Here is a 21,957-nt window from a genome sequence, read left to right as displayed (position 1 = left end):
TCATTCCTGTCAATCCCCTGAATTTATAACACCAGCTGTCCAAAAGGACAGGTTAATGATTGTTGCTGAAATAAACCATATTCTGTCACAACTGAATGCTTCTGCTGGTTTAAGTGAAGAGGAATATAGGATAGGAAAATGGTGATAACCCATTGTATTGCATAAATCTTGCTTTCCAACATCCGTCAGAGGAAAACACAGACACAAAAGGGAATATTTGAGATATCAAGGGTGATTTCTGCATAAATGTTTCCTAGTGTTGTAAATGGAAAAATGTATGTCAGTGCTCTATTTTATTTCAGACACTAATTAATTGGGTCATATGCAGTAGTTTAACAGTAAGAACAATTTTTATACCAATGTTTTTCTTCCATAATTCTAGATTTGAAAATTAATTTACCCATTTTATTAGTATTTCCTTGGTAAAGCAACACATATAAAAAGGACACGGATCAATGGAACAGACGAGAAAGCCCAGAAATAAACATACACATATACAGTACATTAATTTACAACAAAGGAGCTGAGAATATACAATGGGGACAGGACAATCTCTTCAATAAATGGTGTGGGGAAAACTAGACAGACACATGTATAAGAATGAAACCATACACAAAAATGCAAAGTGGATCAAATATTTGAACGTAAGACCTGAAACCATAAAACTCCTAGAGGAGAACATAGGCAGTAATTATCTTAACATAGGCTTTGGTGATGGTTTTTTGGACTTGACACCAAAAACAAAGGTAATAAAAGCAAAATAAACAAGTGGGTTTACATAAAGCTAAAGAGCTCTGCACAGCCAAGAAATGATCAACAAAAACAAAACAGGCAACCTATTAAATTGGAGAAGATATTTTCAAATGATGTATTTAATAAGTAATATCCCAAAAATATATAAAGAACTCATACATCTCAATATAAAAACAAACAAACAAACAAAAAGCATGCGGGGATTGGCTATTGGCAGTGTTGTTAAGCTTGTGTGTGGCGGTGTGTCGGTGGCAGCTGCAGCAAGAGTTTGGCGCTATGTCTCACACCATTTTGCTGGTATAGCCTACCAGCAGAACTTATGCTGACTATGAATCAGTGAATGAATGCATGGAAGGCATTTGTAAAATGTATGAAGAACATCTGAAGAGAATGAATCCCAACAGCCCCTCTATCACATATGATATTATCCAGTTGTTTGATTTTATTGATGATCTGACAGACCTCAGCTGTCTTGTTTACTGAGCTGATAGACATACCAGCCTTATAACAAAGATTGGATTAAAGAGTAGATCTACGTGCTCCTTCGTTGACAGGCCCAACAGGCCGGGAAATAGTTGTGTTGGCAGCATTTGGGGGTTGGGAGGGGCTTGGAACACAGGTGTGTACACTATCTGTAGTGGAAGTTTTGTATTATAGTAATTCTGTTTCCATTTAGGTACATTCTAGCCAGGATTGAATGTATTAGATGAAAAGTGAGGGTCTTGTTCAATCTGAACTCCCATCACACTCTCTCTCTCTCTCTCTCTCTCTCTCTCTCTCTCTCTCTCTCTCTCTCTCTCTTTTTACTTAAACATTGTTATGATGACTTAGAAGGAAGTTTTTCTTTGTCAGTTAATGCTGATTCCAATCCTTCATATCTGCTTTATAACATTCACTCTACTAACCTTTCTTCAAGTTGGGGTGGGAGGTAGTGACACAGTTTAATTATGTGCTAAGATAAAGTCTTAGTGAAAAACAAATGTTCTTTGGTTAAAACAAAACAAAACAAAACAAAACACACACACAAAAAAACACCTACAATTAATCCAACTAAAGAATGGGTAGAGTAATTCAATAGACATTGTCCAAAGAAGGCACATAAATGTCCAACTTACACATGAAAAGATGATCAATATCACTAATAACCACAGAAATGAAAATCCAAATCACAGTGAGATATCACCTCACACCTGTATTACCCAAAACACAAAGGTAACAAATGTTGGCGAGGATGTGAAGAAAAGGAAACCCTGTGCAGTGTTGGTGGGAATGTAAATTGGTGCATCTACTATGGGAAACGCTATGGACGTTCCTAAAAAACAAAATTAAAATAGAACTACCGCCCTACCTGATTTGGCTCAGTGCATAGAGCTTCAGCCTGCAGACTGAAGGGTCCCAGATTTTATTTTGGTCAAGGGCACATGCTCAGGTTTCAGGCTTGATCCCCAGTGGTGTGTGTGTGTGTGGGCGGGGGGGAGGGAGTGGGAAGGACGGACGTGCAGAAGGCAGCCAATCAATGATTCTCTCTCATCATTGATATTTCTCTCCCTTCCTCTCTGAAGTCAATAAGAAAATATATATTTAAAAAAGTAGAATGACCATGTTATCTAGCAATTCCATTTCTGGATAATTATTTGGGGATAATTATCTGAAGAAAAGGAAAACCACTACCTTAAAATGATAAATGTACCCATGTGCATTTCAGCATTATCTACGATAGCCAAGATATGGAGGTAAACTAAGTGTCCATCATCAGTGAGTGAATGCATATATGTATGTATAATATGTGTATAATGTATCCATGTATCTAATACATGTATGCAAGTATGTGTTATTTATGTATGATATATGCATTCATGTATATATTAAGTGTGTGTATAATATGTGTGTACATGTATATGTTATATGTGTGTATGATATATATGCATGAATATATTATATATGTGTATAATATATGTAATGAGTTATTATTCAGACATAAAAACCAATGAAATCTTGCCATTTGTGATAAATGAATGGACCTTGAGAGCATTATGCTAAGTAAAATAAAGTCAGAAAGAGAAAGCCAAGTACTTTATGGTCTCATTTATATGTGGAATCTAAAGGAAAACAACATGAAAGAAAAAAAAAGTTCATATATACTGAGAAGAGATTTGTTATTGTCAGAGACTGGCAGGGATGGTAGGTTGTGCGTGGGTGAAAAGGGTAAAAAAGGCTTAAAAAAGTAGAAACCTCCAGTAATAAAATAAATTAGTTATGAGGTAGTAATGTACAGCATGATGGCTATAGTTAACACTATATATGAAAGTTACTAAGAGAGTAAATCTTAAAATTTTGGGGGTGTTTTTTTTTTCACAATACATACTAATTTTAAATTATGTTATCCCCCTGAAACAAATATAAGGTTGTAGATCAATTACATATAAATTGAAAAACCACCTCCAATGGTTTTCCATTTAAAAATTAAAATATTTTATGAACCCTGTATGGTTTTGCAAAGCAATGTCACCCTAATAAATTCAATAAAAAATAATAGACTATTTTAAATAAGGAAACAAAAAGAATTGCTGCTTCTTTTTTAAAAAAGGTAATTGCTACATACAAAAAGAGAGAATAGGACAAAGAGCTTTATTATATAGTTACACTAGAGGCCCGTTGCAGGAATATTCCTGCAAGAATAGGGCTTCCTGTGGCTGGAGCAAAGCAGAGAAGGGAGTGAAACTCACTGAGGCGGGCTTCCCTCCGGCTTCAAGCCCCTGCAGCTGGTCTTGCCCTCCTGCTCCAAGCCGCTGCCCCTTATGCTCCCAGCCAAAGTGGTTGGGCTTGCCCTCCCACTCTCAGCCGCTGCTCCTTCCTCTCCAAGCCTCTACCCCTCCTGCTCCTAGTTGCTGCCCCTCCCACTCCCAGCTGCTGTGGCTGGGATTTCCCTCCTGCTCCCAGCTGCTGCCCCTTCCCCTCCAAGCCACTGCCCCTCCCACTCACAGCAGCTGCGGCTCCGTTTCTGTCTTCCCAGCCTCTACTTGGCTCCCTTCTGTACCACTTGGTCTCCATGTTGTCGTCAGTCTTCACTCACAGCTAGTATATGCAAATAACTGCCATCTTTTAGCTTCTATAATTGAAACATTGTATCTTTTGGAGCTGTTGCTTCAGGAGCTCAGAGGCCGGCAGCGGCAGGCGGGGAATGTTGCAGTCCTCCGTCACTGAAGCAAGCAAGCCTCATGTTTGCTTTAAGCTGCCTGGCTGCCGGCCGCCATCTTGGCTGGCAGTTAATTTGCATATCGCCCTGATTAGCCAATGGTAAGGGTAGCGGTCGTTCACTAATTACCATGTTTCTCTTTTATTAGATAGGATAATACTAGAGGCCTGGTGCACAAAATTTGTGCACTGGAGGGGGAGTGTCCCTCAGCCTGGCCTGCACCCTCTCACAATCTGGGACCGCTAGCTCTAACCACTCACCTGCCTGCCTGATTTTGCCCCTAAAACTCAAGCTTCTTCTTTTTATTTTTAATATTTATATTTCTTCTTTATTTTTTATTTTAAAATTCAAGCTTCCTGAGAAGATGAGGCATTTAACATTATTCCATATTCCTCACAGAGAGCTAAGCATGGTAAACACAGCAAATACTTAATACTTATGGGTTTCTATACAAACACTTTCCAACCAGGAATGTTTTATTTTTATAATTAAGAAACATTTCCAGTTTTTATTCATAAAATTAATCTAAATAGCAACAATAGATATACAGAGCCACATATCAATAACAAACCAGGAATGAAACAAAATATTCCAGAGACATCTTGAACAATTTTAAAGGAATACACACCAGGCTAAAAACATACAGCTAAACCGTGTTTACACAACAGGTTACATTTATTCCTGCATTTTCTCAATAAGTTCTTCTTTATATTTGCCTTTCCCTTTTCCAACTTGTTGAGATTAGGCTTTGCATTGAAGAATTTTTCCCCCGATCTTTTTCCAGTTTTAGCCCGGTGATAACCACCTCGCTGGGGTGAATCCCCACGTGGACAGTTGTGCTGTCAGCCGTCTTGCACTGCACCCACTCCATGTAGATGACATATTTTTTTCTGTGCACCTGTACTACCTTTCCGACTTGCTGACCTTTGTAGTGTCCTCGAACCACCTGGACTTCATTGTCCTTGTGGATGGGCATGGTGCAGACATTGTACTTCTGCTGCAGCTCCTTGGAGAGCGGGGGAGACATGATCTTGCAGTGCACATGAGAGAGGGCATTGAAGTGGCATTTGCGCTCTGAGGTCACCGAGGGATTGAACTTCATAGTGACTGTCTGGCACTGGAAGTGCTCCCCAACCAGGACAGTAGAGTGTTCAGATTTCAGGCATCAGGTGCTAGTAGCAGGATTTCTATCCCAATTAAACTCTAAATCTGAGCTCTCAACAGTCTGGACAAACTGCCCTTTACTATCTCCAAAGTTTTTTATTCATCACTATCCCATTTTCCTCCACTTCAAACCAAGGTAACAAATGAAACTTTTAATTCTGATCTTCCTCGCTGCAAGGGAACAGCAAACCTCAATTGAAATAATTTCCCACCAGAAGTCACATCCATACTGCAAGGGCTGACTATGTACATGCACAGTAACAGGCTCACGTTCTAGCGGTAGGTGCCCAGGCATCCTCCACAATCCCACAATCCTTTGGTCGCATACTTCGGTTTTTCTAGTGCCTCCTTAAGTGGTGTTTCCTTCAGTCAAGTTGCAACATCCAGTGCCTCTAGTTGGAGAGGATTTTTCTGTTCTTTGAAGTTGATAGATGTTTCCTCTTTGGAATCAGTGAAGTTTCGGGACTACTGCCACTGCCATGAACATGTCAGTCCTATGGGCACTCATGAAACAACCACCCATTCAGTCCACTGCTAGTGCAGTCCCAGTTCACAGTGAGAAAGGTACTGTGCTGAGCCCTTTTCCAATCGGATATTCCTCTTCCTTCCCCAGCACACTACAAACCTACTCTGGGCTGACCACCCCAACCCCACAGACACTTAAGACCTTCCCCCCTATTTATTTGACTTTTTCCTATCAAACTCGCACCCTATTGTATTGCCTACGGGCGCCCCTAACCTCTCCCTGGGGGCCGGCCAGCCTGGGCAAGGGGCCATGGTGTTCTGGTCTCTGGTTGTTCCAATCGTTACTGCATTATAGTAACTGCTTTTTATATAGAGAGATAGTAAAAGTCATGAAAGTCATAAATGAAAATTGTCAAGGCTTTATCAAGGTGCATGCAAGAGAATATCAAGGAGTAAATATACTAGCTAATTAGCTAACGTCTATGGAGAGGCTTTCACGTGCCAAACCTGTTGCCAAACACAGTAATTAGGTCATTTTTAGTTTCTTTAAAGATGAACACAACAGCAACAAAATGAGTATCAGTTAAATACTGCTCTTATTTTACAGATTGGTTTATGGAAGATGAAACAGCAAGTTAGAGGTACCATTGTTCTTTAAATTCAGATTTTTCTAATCCAGAATCTGGGCTGTAAATCACTGCTTATTGGGTCACTGAAGAAATGCACAAAACCACAGATTAGTTTGTGTGTTGTACTTTGTGCAGCAAATGACAGAATCTACCTCTTTGTGATGAATGTGAATGCATACTCAATAGGCTTGTACCCTCAGGTACTACCACAGTTAGGCTACAGTGCCTTCCAGAAGCCAACCATAACACATTCTCAGAGCTCATCTGCCAGACTGTGGTTCCAGAAATATTGGCAGATAAGTCTAAGCTCCACAAAGCTCTGTTTCTGGTTCTCATCTTAAATGGAAGACAGGGGGTTTGCACCATGGAGGGTGTTGAAAACTCTGTAGTGATTTATTGTATGTACCCCCTCTGGTGCATGCATCTCCTTTTTGTTTGTTTATTTGTTTGTTGTTTTTGAATTTGTACTTTATTATTTTATTTTTTTATCTTTATTGTTGAAAGTATTACAGGTATCCCTTTTTCCCCCCATTTATCCCCTCCACCCCAGCCCTGCCCCTCCCAGGCCTTCATCACACTACTGTCTGTGTCCATGGGCTACAGTATGCATATAAATTCTTTGGTTAATCTTCTCCTCACCCACCCACACCCACCCCATCTTCCCTCTGAAATTCATCAGTCTGTTCCATGCTTCTTTGTCTCTGGATCTATTTTTTAAATATATTTTATTGTTAATAGTATTATATAGATGTCTCCCACTCCCCCCACCCTATCCCCCCTCCTCCCAGCCTCTACCTTCCCCCCCCCAAGGTCTTCACTACCCTATTGCTCATGCCCATGGGCTATGCATATCCTATATAATAAAAGGCTAATATGCAAATTGACTGAATGGTGGAATGACCGGTTGCTATGATGTGCACTGACCACCAGGGGGCAGACCCTCAATGCAGGAGCTGCCCCCTGGTGGTCAGTGCACCAGAAGCTGCGCTCACAGAATCCCCTAAGGGCTCCCAGACTGCAAGAGGGTGCAGGCTGGGCTGAGGGACCCTCCCTCCCAAGTGCACAAATTTTGTGCACCAGGTCTCTAGTAAATCTATAAGTTCTTGGGTTTATCTCTTCTCATATCTGTATCTATTTTGTTTATCATTTTATTTTGTTCATTAGATTTCACATATAAGTGATGCATCTCTATTTGAAGTTCACTGTTATTAAACTTAATGGCCATGGTGTTTCTGAAACTATGAAGCTAATTATTATCAACTAATGTAAGTAAGGCTCTCCTGAGGATTCTCCCTCACTTTATAGGAAAGTATTTAGTTCTCTCAACCAACTCGCCTATTTATTACTTTAAAAATACTATTGAAGGACTTCTTGATCTGCTTTTCCAGGCTTTGTATCAGCTACTGGGGATGTGAAAATGAACAAAATTGTGCTGTTCCCGTGATCTGTTGTATATTGGAAAGGAGAGAAGGCTGGTAGGGACTGAGATTGAAAAAATAGTGAATACCTATGGTAAAGATTTGGATTTCATTAGAGCTATGAAAAAAAGCCATTAGAAGCTTTTGAGCAGAGAAGTGATCAAATTTAGCATATGTTCAAAGGGATCATTCTGACCACTTGTATGTGTGGCAAATAGTCACATACCCCTGTTCATATTTTGTAGCCATAGATAACAGCTCAGTTGCTCCCAAGAACCCTTCTGTACTGCTATTATACTACTGCTTATTATGTGAACAAAGCTTCAAGATTATTACCCTTACATTGCAGTCTTTAAGAACCCTGAAATACAGCACTGTTAAAAGGAACTGATATCTGGGGACTTTGTTATCAAGAAAGACAGGCATAGCTTAGTCCAGAGCCTATTTGCAATTCTAAAAAGGGAGGTTATCTATTTCATGATACTGCAGAATATTTCCAGTGGTAATTTTGGAGAGAAGTGTCATTAAAGGAGGCATGATAAATCTGAATCCAAAGAAGTGGAATTTTTTTTAAGTTCCTTTTGGGGGGAGGAATAATTTAACGGGCTTTCCACTGCCTGCATTATATGCTACCGTATTTCCTCTTCAGAGTTCAATGACTGTTACACTATAGGTGTCTAATAAGTATGTTTTAAAAACCATTGTTGAGCCCTGGCCAGGAGGCTCAGTTAGTTGGAGTGGCGTCCCATATTGCCGGGGTCCAACCCCAGCGGGTCCAGGGGTCCCCAAAGGCGTGGACGGAGTCGGTGAAGAAGGAAGGAAAAGGAGACAGCGTTCAGTTGATCAGCAGCCTAGCCAGGATCTCCAGCCAGGATCTCCAGCCAAGTTCTGGTCTCGATCTCCAGAGAGGTTCTGCTTCAGATCTCCAGCCAGGTTCTGTGTCCATGTTCTCTTGCTAGGTTCTCCAGCCAGGTTCTGTCCAGGTTCTCCAGCCAGGTTCAGTCACCAGGTTCTAGTCAGGTTCTCTTGCCCATTTCTGTAGTCAGGTTCAGTCCAGGATCTTTTGCCATGTTCTCTCCAGCGAAGTTCTTCTGTCTCTAGTTCTGTGTTCTAAGCTCTGTGTTCTAAGTTCTGTGTCCTAAGTTCTGTGTTCTAAGTTCTGTGTCCTAAGTTCTGACTCTTGCTGTCTTATTACATCTGTATTTATACCAGTTGATTCAATCCTATTAATCTCTATTACAAAGGTTAGGGCGTTTCTTATCTCCATTCCAGGGAGTAAAGATTATGTAGCTTAAGCATGACTGTTCATAGTTAAAGTGATTAATTACCCGCCTGGCACTTAGTTAAGAGGTTTTATTCCCTCCCTAACTTCAGGGGAAAATCCCTACCTGGGGAAACAACCTTTCTCAGAGAGGAGACCTTGGTTAAAACACATAGTGCCAAGGTGAGCAAACATATTAAGAACAGTATGCCATATATGCCAGGTCCTTTGAAACAGCAAGGATGGACCGGCTCCCGGCACCATATCCCCAAAAGTTGCAGGTTCAATCCGAGGTCGTGTTGCATACAAGAGACAACTGATCAGTGTTTCTCTCACACTGATGTTTCTCTCTCTCCGTGTCTCTCTCTCTCTCTCTCTCTCTCTCTCTCTCTCTCTCTCTCTCTCTCTCTCTTTCACTCTCCCCCCCCTTCCTCTCTAGTTAAAAATTAATAAAAACATATTTTTGGGTGAGGATTAAAAACAACAACTAATTTCAACACATATTCCACAATTATGTACTAAATGCTTATGCTAAGTCTTAAGGATGATATGTATTTAGAGAAGTCATGCTTTCTGTCTTCAAGGAGTTTACAGTCTAATGTGGTTGAAAAGATTAAACACGGGACTAGTAACATGATTTAAATAAGAATTGGCATTTACTGGATGTTTGCTGTGTGCCAGGCACTCTGATGTGTGCTGTTTGTATATTTTATTTGATAATCCTTGCAATGGACAAAGGAGGATAGTAATGTCATTATATCTCCATTATGCAAAAATACAGGGAAATGAATCTTAGAGAGTTTACATAATTTGATTAAGATCCCAAGACTGGGGAATAAATCCAGACAGTCTGACTTACCTTATTAACCATTAAGTAATAATTATCTCTAAGGAGTCTGTGGTGTCAGGCTCTAACTGTGATTAGCCTTTAGAAAAGAGAAATTTGTGGAAGAGGTGGGCCTATGCAGCAATATGTAAAGACAAAAAATCTACCCAGAGGTACACTAGCACTGCTAAAGTTGAAACAATAAAAAAATGTGAAGCATGTGGAAGATAATATAAAATGGCAATTAACAGATTTAAACTCAGTTGTTTGGGTATATTTGGTACATGTTCTTTCATGGCTATAATTAAGCTTTTAGTCTCTAATTCTGATTTTTTAAATCAGAGCTGTGGTTTATCTGTCTTTTATAATTTAACTATTTTACTTGACATAGTGTTATGATTCATCTCTTTTTAAGATGTCAATTTTTGCAAAAAGACATTGAATACCAAGAAATTGGAGAATTTTCAAATTTGCATAACCCACCAGAGATGTGTGCTTGTGGGGAGGGGTGGTGGAGAAGGGAGGAAGGTGAGGAGAAGAAAGGATAAGGGAGGAAAGAGAAATATAGAGAGAGATAAAACAGCAGGAGTTGGAGACTGAGAAGGTGAGGAGAACTAAATTCCCATATTTTTCCTGGCTGGTGTGGCTCAGTGGTTGAGCATCAACCCATGAACCACAAGAACAGCAGATCAATTCCTAATCAAGGCACATGTCTGGGCTGTGGGTTGTGGGCATCTGGGTTCAACCCCAGGAGGGGGCTTGTGCAGGAGGCAGCCAATCAATGTTTCTCTTATTGATGTTTCTATCTCTCTATCCCTCTCCCTTCATCTCTCTCTAAAATAAATAATTTATTTTATTTATTTATTTTTAAAATATGTTTTATCACATTTCTATGCTATTATCAAAGGAAAAGATATTTACCACCAGCATACATTATTTGGATTTGTATTACCTGTTTAAAGTAGAGATGGTTCTGTCTCGATCTGTTTTTACAGCATAGTATATTGCCACATTGGTGTGAATATATATGTATGTATATATGTATACATAATTATTTCTACTCCTGTGCCCCAAACTTCTTCTCATTATAGGCCACCAGGGAGGGCTTGTGTCCTTGCTGCCTATTTCTCTCTTCCCCCCTCTCTCTCTCTAGTCTTCTCACTTTCTTCCAATCTCCTACTGAGCAAGAAGAATAAACCCAATATATTGCATGCTGTGAAGATTTTAAATGACAAGATAAATGTCAAGGAAGTATACCAGTCCTGGCAGGGTACTTCCAGATCTTAGGGTTTAAATGCTTTTTAGCCTTTAGATGCAAGTGACTACTTATCTCTGATTGACATGTGTTCTTTAGTCTTGTTGTTTTCTAACAGTTTTTTTTAGCAAGCACTTTATATTTGGTTCTAAAAATATGTATTATCTTAATGCATGTCCTCTTCTTTAACAGAAATTCCTTTTTCATCTTGAAGCTAGACTTACAGAAAAGGAATCATTGATAAGAGCCGGCCTACTGATAGCCATTTGTAACAGACATAAGCTCTTATTACTGCTGACATTCACACTAACCTTAATTTGTTATTTTTCTAAAAATTACTATGTCAGTTACAAATTATATTTTTGTACAAAGATTAAATACAACATGGGTCATTCTTTCATATAACAGCACCCCAGAGGTGAGTAATTGACAGTGGACTTTGCAGCTCCGTGCAATCAACTAACTTCTAGGTTGCTTCTGTCTTTCTCCTCTGTCATCCATAATGAAGTATTTTCACCTGAAAGCTGAAAGATGGCTTCTATAGATCCATCTATAATATAGAGTTTCTAGAAAGGAGAAAAGAGAAAAGGAAGAAAATAAAAAAGGCCCATTTCAGAGTACCTGTCCCATATTTTATTTATGAACTTTCTCAACAGAACCACTGAAAATCTTACATCTATCTCAATTTCCAGAATTAAATATATAGCATACTGATCTGCAAGAGAAACTTGGAAATGTAATATTTTAATGGACATTTAACTCTGAATAAAATTAGGAATGTTTCATTATGAAGGAAAAAGAGAATTAAAATATTGTTGGCAGCTACTAGTCCCTGATATAACATTTTATCCTTAATTTGGGGTCTGATTGTCTAAGTTGAAAATGACTTTAGACGTAAGTTCAACTAATTCCCTAATATTAAGAAATTAGGCCATTTACTTGTTAACATTTAATAAGCACTAACTTATGTGACAATGCACTAAGGACTTTATATGCAATATCTAACTTTATGTCCTTACTATGTCTGGGAAAATGGCATAACTACTTACTAGTACTAGTTGTCACTGAGGCTTGACTTTAAGTGTCTTAACAATTCTCCACACTGGATCCTGGGGATAGTAAATATAGAGTAGTCACCAGACTTTAAGCCCCGTGTAAGGATTGTGCATTCCTAATATACATCATATCAAATATAGTGTTTGATGCATGAGAGGTACTGAATCATTTTTTATTAATGAATAGAAGGTCACATTGCAGGCATGGTTTGAAGCAGTTAGATCTGACTTCAGAGGCTGGACTTTGAGTCATACCGCACTACCTTATTTTTATTTTTTTATAACATGTTTTGCCTTTTAATTTACCCACTAGAGGCCCAGTGCACAAAAATTTGTGCACTCGGGGGAGGGGTCCCCTCAGCCCGGCCTGTGCCCTTTCGCAATCTGGGACCCCTTGGGGGATGACCACCTGCTGGCTTAGCCCTGCTCCCTGGGGGATTGGGCCTAAGCTGGAATTCAGACATCCCTCTGGCAGCCCAGCAGCCCTCGGAGGATGTCCACTTGCCAGCAGGGAGCAGACCTAAGCTGCAGTCAGACATATTAGCGCTGCTGAGGAGGCAGGAGAGGCTCCCACCACCACTGCTATACTGGCAGCCATCAGCCTGGCTTGTGGCTGAGCAGAGCTCCCCCATGTGGGAGTGCACTGACCACCAGAGGGCAGCTCCTGCATTGAGCGTCTTCCCCCTGGTGGTCAGTGTGTGTCATAGTGACCAGTCATTCCCAGTCTTTCTGCTATTAGGGTCAGTTTCCATATTACCCTTTTACTATATAGAATAGAGGCCTGGTGCACGAGAGAGGGGTGGCTGGTTTGCCCTGAAGGGTGTCCCGGATCAGGGTGGAGGTCCTGCTTGGGTGCCTGTCCAGCCTGGGTGAGGGGCTGATGGCTGTTTGCAGCTGGTCACACGCCCTTCTGGGTGGGTGTCCCCACTGGGGTGCCTGGCCAGTCTGGGTGAGGGGCTGAGGGCCGTTTTCATGCTGGCCGGCAACTGAAGCTTCCAGCCTCTCCTTTTTTTCTTTTTTTTATTTTAATTTTGGGATTTATTTACCTTCTATAATTGAAACATTGTTGCTGTCACTGGTGTTCCCAGCTCTGAGGCCGCGGCTGGCTGAAAGCAGGCATCTGGGGTTTGTTTAGCTTCTATAATTGAAACTTTGTTGCTTTCAGAGCTCAGAGCAGGCAGCGTCAGGCGGGGAACCTTGGCTTCCTCCATCACTGGAGCAAGCAAACCTCCACTTGCTTCAGCTGCATGGCTGCTGGCCGCCATCTTTGTTAGCAGTCAATTTGCATATCTCGCTGATCAGCCAATGAGAAGCATAGCAGAGGTATGGTTAATTACCCTTTTTGTCTTTTATTAGATAGGATTACTTTGCCTTTTTCCATAGTACGTATTTTTTTTTTATTTTCCAAATAGTTTGTTTGAAGACCCCATGGAATTACAATATTTTTCATTGAAACTGACAGAAAACCAATTCAAATAAGCTTAGGAATGCATTATAAGAATACTGGGGTTTGTCAAGGAATCCAAAGATATAAAGATGATGGGACCTCAGGAACAACTGGAAACTACCCCACAGAGTCAGCACTTTCTGATTCATATGTCTGTTCCTGTCTTTGCATTTAGGGAGTCCTCTTACTGTGCATTCTGCCATTTTATGCTTTTCCAAATCAGGAAACATCACACTTTCAGGACCCAAAATAGAAATGTTGCATCTTCAGCAATTAGAAATAGTGTTGTGATTACACTTCTATAATTCCTGGAGAAGAACTCTGAGTGGCTGAGATTGGGTCAAGTGCCTGCCTTTGGTGAATATATAGAGAAGAGGGGAACTGTGATGATCAGCTTTATGTGTTTATTTGCCTAGACCCATGGTCAGAAAACCGCGGCTCACGAGCTGTGGTTTGCCGAGCTGCAGTTTTCTGACCACTGGCCTAGACTATAATTCCCAGTTATTCAATTAAACACTAATTTAAGTGTTGCTGTGAAGATATTTTGTAGGGTGATTAAAGTTCATAATCAGGTGACATTAAGGGAGAGATTATCCAAGATACATTGAGTAGGCATGAGGTAGTTTGACTGATAAGCCACTAATGAATCTCCTTAAGACCTATACTCAATGCTTCCTGACCTATGATTATACTCAGATCCTAATAGGCCTCAAAGAATGAGGTACAAATTATAACCCATAAGGCTGTGTACTACACACTAAATGAATTCTATAATTTTCCTAATTTATGCTGACATAAATCTGGAATATATGTGTGGGAATGGCTTTTAAGGTTAGGAGATTATGGTAGAAAAATAAAATTGAATCAAGTTGATTTTTTGGGGGGGGGAGGGGATTCACTAAGCAAAGTTTCTGCATTCAGTGTTTTAGCTAAAGAGATTAGAAATGGCTCAAAAAATTTGCTAATTTTAGGGATGAAACTCTAAGACAGTGGTTCTCAACCTGTGGGTCTCGACCCCTTTGGTGGTCGAACGACCCTTTCACAGGGGTCGCCTAAGACCATCCTGCATATCAGATATTTACATTATGATTCATAACAGTAGCAACATTACAATTATGAAGTAGCAAAGAAAATAATTTTATGGTTGGATCACAACATGAGGAACTGTATTTAAAGAGCCAGAAGGTTGAGAACCACTGCTCTAAGGTATCATACCCTAGAACTGCCTTGTCATACTATAGATATAGAGGGAAAGTAGCTAAAGGCTTAAGGAGATTATAACCTTAGAATAAATTTATCATGTTAGAATATTATTAAAAAAATAACTGCTTACCCACCCCAGATTATCTAGAGGACACACTGTTCACTTAAAAAAAAATGAGAAATATATTTGTGAGGAGAGCCTCAGTTTTTGGTTTTTGTTGTTTTTTTTGTTTTTGTTTTTGTTTTGTTTTTTAATCTCTGTGGTTTTTTCTGTAGATTATAAATCACAGTAGGAACTGGCACCATTTAACTGGAATCCTAATGCACTGAGGTTAATGTGATCTCAGAATAGCACAGCCAATCTGGTGGCATTTAGTCAGCAGAAACAAGGTGGAGATTTTGAAATTAATAGACAATGAAGTCAAAGCAGAAGAATCTAACTCAGAGAGGTATGGTGATGGTTAGTTGAATATGATGCCCTTAAAAAAAATAAAAGGAAAGGCTACTCAATTTTTACTTGATCCGTATAAGCAGAAGAGTTCTAGGTCAAGTACATAGAAGTATAACTTGAGTCATTGAAACACAGTCATAGTCCCTCAATCAATTTCCAGACTTTAGGCAGTTTACAGACCTAGAACTCCTCCAGTAGAAGGGCCCTACAATATTGCCAAAGAAGTGTACTGTTAGTCTTCCTCCTAGCCTTTTCAAATGACTTACGGTACTTACCAGGATGAAAGGGAAATAATACTTTTGTAGAGACACAAAACATCATTTTTTCTACCATTCAGAGAAGAGACTTATGGGGGTCAGATAATTAATGAAGTTTGAGCTCAGATCTACCAGTTGTTTATTAAACATATTCTGTGATTACTTATCCAGTTCTAAAAGCATAATTGCAATAGGTATGCTTAGCAACAGGCCTAATTTCTAGTTCCCCAAACTATGGAGTAAGGAATATTATCATGGGAAAGACCAAGTAGAAGCCACTAGAACTGCCTTTACCTAGGAAAAGAGTTAACTGAAAACAACACCACATTCCTGGAGGGACTGCAGGGATTGACATCATTAATAACTTGAAAGATGCAATGTTGTGATTCCAACCATCCTCATTCAACTTGCCTATTTGACCTGTGCTGGAAAAAGATATGGGAAAATAACAGAAAATTATCATAAGCTTAACCAGGTGGTGACACTAATTGTAGTTGTAATTCCACAAGTGGTTTCATTGCTCGACCAAATCAGCATATCTCTAAAATTAACATACAGTTATTAATCTGGCAAATGTTCTTTTCTGAATACCTATTAGTAAGGATCACCAGAAGCACTCCTCCACTGTTCTATTTGCGTGACATACAGCTCTCCAGCCCTGAATCATAATTTACTCCACAGTAACTTTGATTGCCTTTCTCTTCCATAAGATATCATGCTAGTCCATTATATGAATATTATGCTGATTGGATCTGGTGAATAGGGAGAGGTAACTATGATTGATACATTAATGAGACATCTATGTATCAGACAGTGGGAAAGGAAATAAATCCAACAAAAATTCAGGGCCCTGTCATTTTAGTTATATTTCTAAGGGTTCCATTGATATGAGGTATATTAAACTATCTCTTCCAAGGTAAATGATAACAAGCTGCATCTGGTCTCTCCTACAATTAGAGAAGTGCAACACATTATGGGTCTCCAAGGACTATGGAGACAACATATTCCTAAATTGTTTATGCTACTATAAGTCATTTACCAAGTGACCAAAAAAGGTGTTTGTTTTGACTGAAGCCCAGCATGAGAGAAGGCTCTGCAACAATCTATACTGCCATTCAAGCTGCTCTATTGCATGGACCATCTGATCCAACAAACCTAATGGTGTTGGAAGTTGGAGGTCTCGGCAGGGTTCTCTAGGTAATCACACACAGCATGAGCCTTAGGTTTTTGGAACAAAGCCCTGGCATTCTCTAGTGATAACTACTCTCAATTTGAGAAATGGATTTTGATTTACTATTGGGCCTTAGTAGACACACTGGATGCTTATCTATGGCTCACCTAGTTACTAAGCGTCCTAAGATGCCCCATGTAAATTCTCACAAAATGGTGACTTCAGCATAAAAATTTATTAATCAAATGCATAAGATTACCCATTCTGTAAATACTTTTTTCTGCAGCCACCCTTCTCAGTGATCAATGGGTTCATGAACAAAGTGGTTATGGTGGTAGGTACATATGGCTATAGGAATCATAAATTATGTAGTGTTTGACCCCTCAGGCAATATATTTGGATATGCCAAGCAGTAGTACCCCACCATCAGTAGAAGTGGTATATATGTGATCAAGCTTGATTCTTGAACAGTAAACTGAAGAAGAGAAATGATTCTATCATGGATGATTCTGCATATTATCTAGGCACCCAATAGTGGACAGATGTAGTACTACAGCCCCTTTCTAGGACATCCCTGAAGGACAGTGGTGGGGGGCAATCCTTCCTGCTGGTGGAACTTCAATAAGTACACTTGAATACTGTCTAGAGGGAAAAATTACCAGAAGCACTAGTCTATAGCAATTGATTATAGGATTTGGTTAAGGATTTGGTTGGATGGTCATGACTGGGAAAACTGGGGACAAGGTCTGGGAAAGGGGCATGTGGGTAGACTTTTATGAATGGGTAAAGAATGTGAAGATACTTGCATCCCATGTGAATATTCATGAAATGGTGACCTCATAAGAATATTTTAAAAATCAAGTTAATAGGAGTATCCATTTTTTCAATACAAGTCAACCTCTTTCTTTAGCCACTCTGTCATCGCCAATGAACTCATGAATAGGCTGACCATGGTGACAGGAATGGAAGTTATACATAGGCTTGGCAACAAAATTGTCTACTTATCAAGGCCATTTTCTCTACAACTACTGTTTATTAGACTTTCTGCCAAAATCAGAAAATAAAACTAGATCTTTCAGAATAAAAATGGATCCCCAAGTTGATCAGCTAGCTATGTGGAGGTAGACTGATTACATTGAACAGCTTCCATCAAGCTTTAAGCAGCACTTTATTGCTACTAGAATAGACATACCAAATATGAATTTATCTTTCCTGCACTCAATATTTCTGCCAAAAATACCACCCATGGACTTAAATATTGCCTTATCGACCATCATAGTAGTCCATGCAGTATTGTGTCTGATCAAGGAAGTCATTTGATAGCAAATAGAGTATAGTAATGGGCCCATGTTCTAGAAATTCACTGGTCTTACTATGTTTGCATCATCCTGGAATGAGTAGTGACATGGTCTTCTGAAAACTCAGTTTTAGTGCCAAGATGACTATACCTTAAGATACCTAGACAGTGTCACCAAGAAAACTGTATATGATCTACATTAACATCCATTGTGTGGTACAGTTTCTTCCATAGCTAGCATTCATTGATCCGGGAATCCAGGACTAGAAAATGCAGTGGTCCTATTCACTGTTACACCAACTAATATACTAGCAAAACTTTTATGTCCCATCCCTATGACCTGGCCACTTTGGACTTTGCATGTCTCTGAATTAACACTAAGTGTCAATACGGTCTTGGTTGATTGATCTTAATCACCAAAAGGAAATTGGATTGTTAGTACACAATGGGAATGAGGAAGAGTATGTCTGGAATATGGTAAGTTCTCATGTAACATCACCGATAGGCTCTGTGACTTCAAGGAAAATCAGATATAACAAAACCAATTTTAATATAGGCTAATTGATATAAACAAGAGTTAAGTACCTAAGGCATCGCATCAGTGTTATAACAAAATAAAGTTGAAACAAAAGCATGTTATTTGAGAACTTGCTGTACAGCCTATTTCCAAGCGTGTCTCTTAGTTTTATCTTGTCCTGTGATTAAAGTCAGCAGAAAATTGCAACCATGAAATTCAGACAACACTGCTAATGGTCCAGACACTTGAGGAATAAAATTTTGGGTACTCTATCAGGCAAAGGACTATGAGCAGCTGAGAATCTTTTCGAAAACAAAGGGCAAATGGAATTGGTAATGCAATAAAGTAGTTATAAATACAAGCTATTGTGTGTGTGTGCCAAGGTGACAAGGGGCAGGCAGTGACTGTTCTCTGTATTAACTTGCTGGGCTATTGCCCTCAGTTGTTCAGTTGAACATTGATATAGGTGTCATAGTAAAGGCATTTTGTAGGTATAAGTAAATTCCACAGTTAATTGACTTTATGTAAGTGGGATTATCTTAATTAATTTGGGTGGACCTGGTGCAGTTCCTTGAAAGACCTTAAGAGCAGAACCAGGGTTTTCTTAAGAAGTAATTCCAGCTGTGAAGAGTAGCTTCAGTTTGTGCCTGAGAGATTAAACCTGCCCTTTAAATGGCATGCCCTATGGATTTGAGGACTTTCCTTGCCAGCCCTCATAAGCCCCTTTAGATATATTTATAAAATATGTATGTTTATATATTTATGAACATAAGTATTTACAAATCCTTAAGATATAAGGTAATTATTTATAAACCCCTTAAGATATATTTCCTCCAGGCCTGTTTCTCTAGTAGTATTCTGGCCAAAACAAGGACAGAGCTATATTTTTACATGTTAGTTACTGCAGTGGGAACCAAGGCATGGGAAGGAACAGGGAACAATTTGAGATGTTGAGTGAGTGGGGTAGAGTGGGTGGGTGATGGGTTAGAGTGGAAGAAGGTGAAAAAGATGAACCTTGTGAATTATCTATTGGTCTTTATTATGATCTCTGTGCTGAGCCTGCAGTCAACATCTATGATGCTTTATATTGTGTAGAAAATTCTGCCTAAGAGGTCTGATCTTTTCACTGTATTTGCATGTATTTGTCCATTTTTTTTCTACATGATTTCCAAATTGTCCACATTATTGTTTCATTTGGCAGGGTAAGGATAATGCTCAAAATTAAAAACTTGTTTTTTGGTTTACCTGGTATTCATTCATTCTTATAATCTCAAAGTTTTGAGTTATTTCCAACTGATCAGTTAAAATGAAATCACAGTCTCTATAAACATATAGGGACATATTCTAGAGAATTATGTTATTAAAAATAAGTTGGGAATATATATCCTTTCAAATCTACATTGTCTGTGTTTTTTATTTTGGGCATGCAACACGTATTGTAACCATTCACCCATAATTTTGTAAGCTTTTTATTCTTTATGTATTTCTTTTTTCTTTACTTATGCTGGAACAAAATTGCTGCTGAATTATCCATTAACTTTTCTCAGCAATTGCACTTCCTTAAAAAAAAAGTCCTTGCTAGCTCAAGGCAAAATGAGCAGAGATTGGCAATGTTTTGGGAAGCTCCATTACATAACAAACAGAGAAAGAAAATTAGGCTTAAAGAAAATTAAAGCACTATCAAAACAAGGTCTTTGGCAGGAATGTTTCTGCTGAAGTTAATGTGTTCTTCTGAAAAACAAAATGAGTTTGCTATACTGAGGAAGCTTTTTCTTATAATTAAACATCAAGAAAACAATTATAATATATTATATTTGTTTTAAGTATATATCTTTAGGAAAATGACTGGAAAAAAGTGCATGAGGCAAAATAAAACTTAGCATGAAGGAAGGGGTGAAGTCAGGATGAAAAAGAAAACCTTAAATTACACATATAAGTAGAAAGTTCTAGGAAAAAATGTTCTTGAAATATTAATGATACCATTGTAATAACCTGGTTATTATTTAACAGGAAAAAGAAAGAGAAGACCAAAAGATATAGACATGTCATTTATACAGCTTTGCCAAAAATGCTGCGTTTAACATTCTAGAAGTCTATCCTCCTATTACCTCCTGCCATCTCCAGCTGATTGATGGGGGAAGAGACTAGACAAAGGCAGTTCAGATGACTGCCCAGTAAGGGCTGAGTGACATGGGATACTAATTGTCTCTCAATCACACCTGAAAACAGGTACTTGGCCAGGATGTGTGTGGCTATTGCAAGCACACAAAATCTAAATCTATAAACTTCCAAACAAAGGAAGTTCTTCCCTTCTCTTTCTCACATGCGCTGGGCCCAATTGGGACTCCTGTTACAGGGTATGCTCCCCTGTGCCCCGTGGTGCACTGCCATGTTGGACTCCACATATGGACTAATGAACTTTAATTTGGCCTGAAGGCTGAACCACATCTGGCTACTACATGAAACAGAGACTCTGGACCAGCCGTGGGCAAACTACGGCCCGCGGGCCGGATCCGGCCGGTTTGAAATGAATAAAACTAAAAAAAAAAAAAAAGACCATACCCTTTTATGTAATGATGTTTACTTTGAATTTATATTAGTTCACACAAACACTCCATCCATGCTTTTGTTCCTGCCCTCCGGTCCAGTTTAAGAACCCATTGTGGCCCTCGAGTCAAAAAGTTTGCCCACCCCTGCTCTGGACGCTGGCCCTCTCTCTGGTTCTGCTGAACTCCCAGCTGCCTGTCTTTCAGGACTGGCTTGGGTGAAATGGGACATTGCAACCCTAGGAATGTGACTCTATGCAAATAAAGCCTTCTTCCACATCCCATCCTCCTGCAGGGGCTTCTGGAAATGCTTCTTTCAGCAGCACCCCAAGAACCTCACACTCCCAAAGACAGGGAGTTTCACTCACTAGCAACAGTAATATTCAATCTATGGCAACTCAAGGCATAATTCAGTCTGTCTCATAATAGACTATCGGGTTTCCAGGAATCATTTTGAATGTAATCTTCTCAAACAGCAATTTTGCCTTTTGAAAAACTAATTTCAAATACACTAGGATGCCTTTGCAGCATGTCAACAGTAACAGCAGATAACAAAAGAAAGAAAAGTCGGGAGGGGTATGGGGGAAGGCAGGGAGAGAGGGGAGATAAAGGAAGGAAGCTAGGGAATCTACAAAACCCAGGTATTTAGGCCAATTGTTTGGTTTTTTAATTCATATTTTCTCTCCTTATGAGTTTTACAGCTTTGGTACACTCTTGTGCCATCTATTTTCCATGTTTATTCCTAATAAACAATGGCTTTTAAAAGATTCACGGAAAGATTTTGAAGTTTATATTTAGATCCATGATAATATTCCTATCTTTGGATTTATTACTATTGCTCTTAGAAATACTAAAGACTTAAAATATATACCCATTAAACTATTACTATAGGCTTATTTTTCATAGGGAGAATTTTAAGAAAAATGGCTAGGAGTCAGGGAACAGTTAGTAAATTGTAATACATAATTCAGGAGAGTGTATGCCCTTATCTAAATGGTTATTATAAAACAATGTAAGAAAATATTCATGGTAAACTGAGTACAAAA

At 39.2% G+C, this 21,957-nt stretch overlaps 2 pseudogenes; one reads left to right on the top strand and one right to left on the bottom strand.

Moving 5' to 3' along the window:
- Positions 1 to 1,029: 1,029 nt before the first annotated feature.
- Positions 1,030 to 1,328, top strand: LOC118649961 (annotated as a pseudogene).
- A 3,181-nt stretch (positions 1,329 to 4,509) lies between these two features.
- LOC118651477 lies at positions 4,510 to 5,810 on the bottom strand (annotated as a pseudogene).
- Between the last annotated feature and the right edge of the window lie 16,147 nt (positions 5,811 to 21,957).

This window comes from Myotis myotis, unplaced genomic scaffold (genome assembly GCF_014108235.1).
Source record: "Myotis myotis isolate mMyoMyo1 unplaced genomic scaffold, mMyoMyo1.p scaffold_m19_p_3, whole genome shotgun sequence".
NCBI classification, from domain to species: Eukaryota; Metazoa; Chordata; class Mammalia; order Chiroptera; family Vespertilionidae; genus Myotis; species Myotis myotis.
Note: the sequence above shows the minus strand (reverse complement) of the source record. Positions and strands in the feature narration are given on the sequence as shown.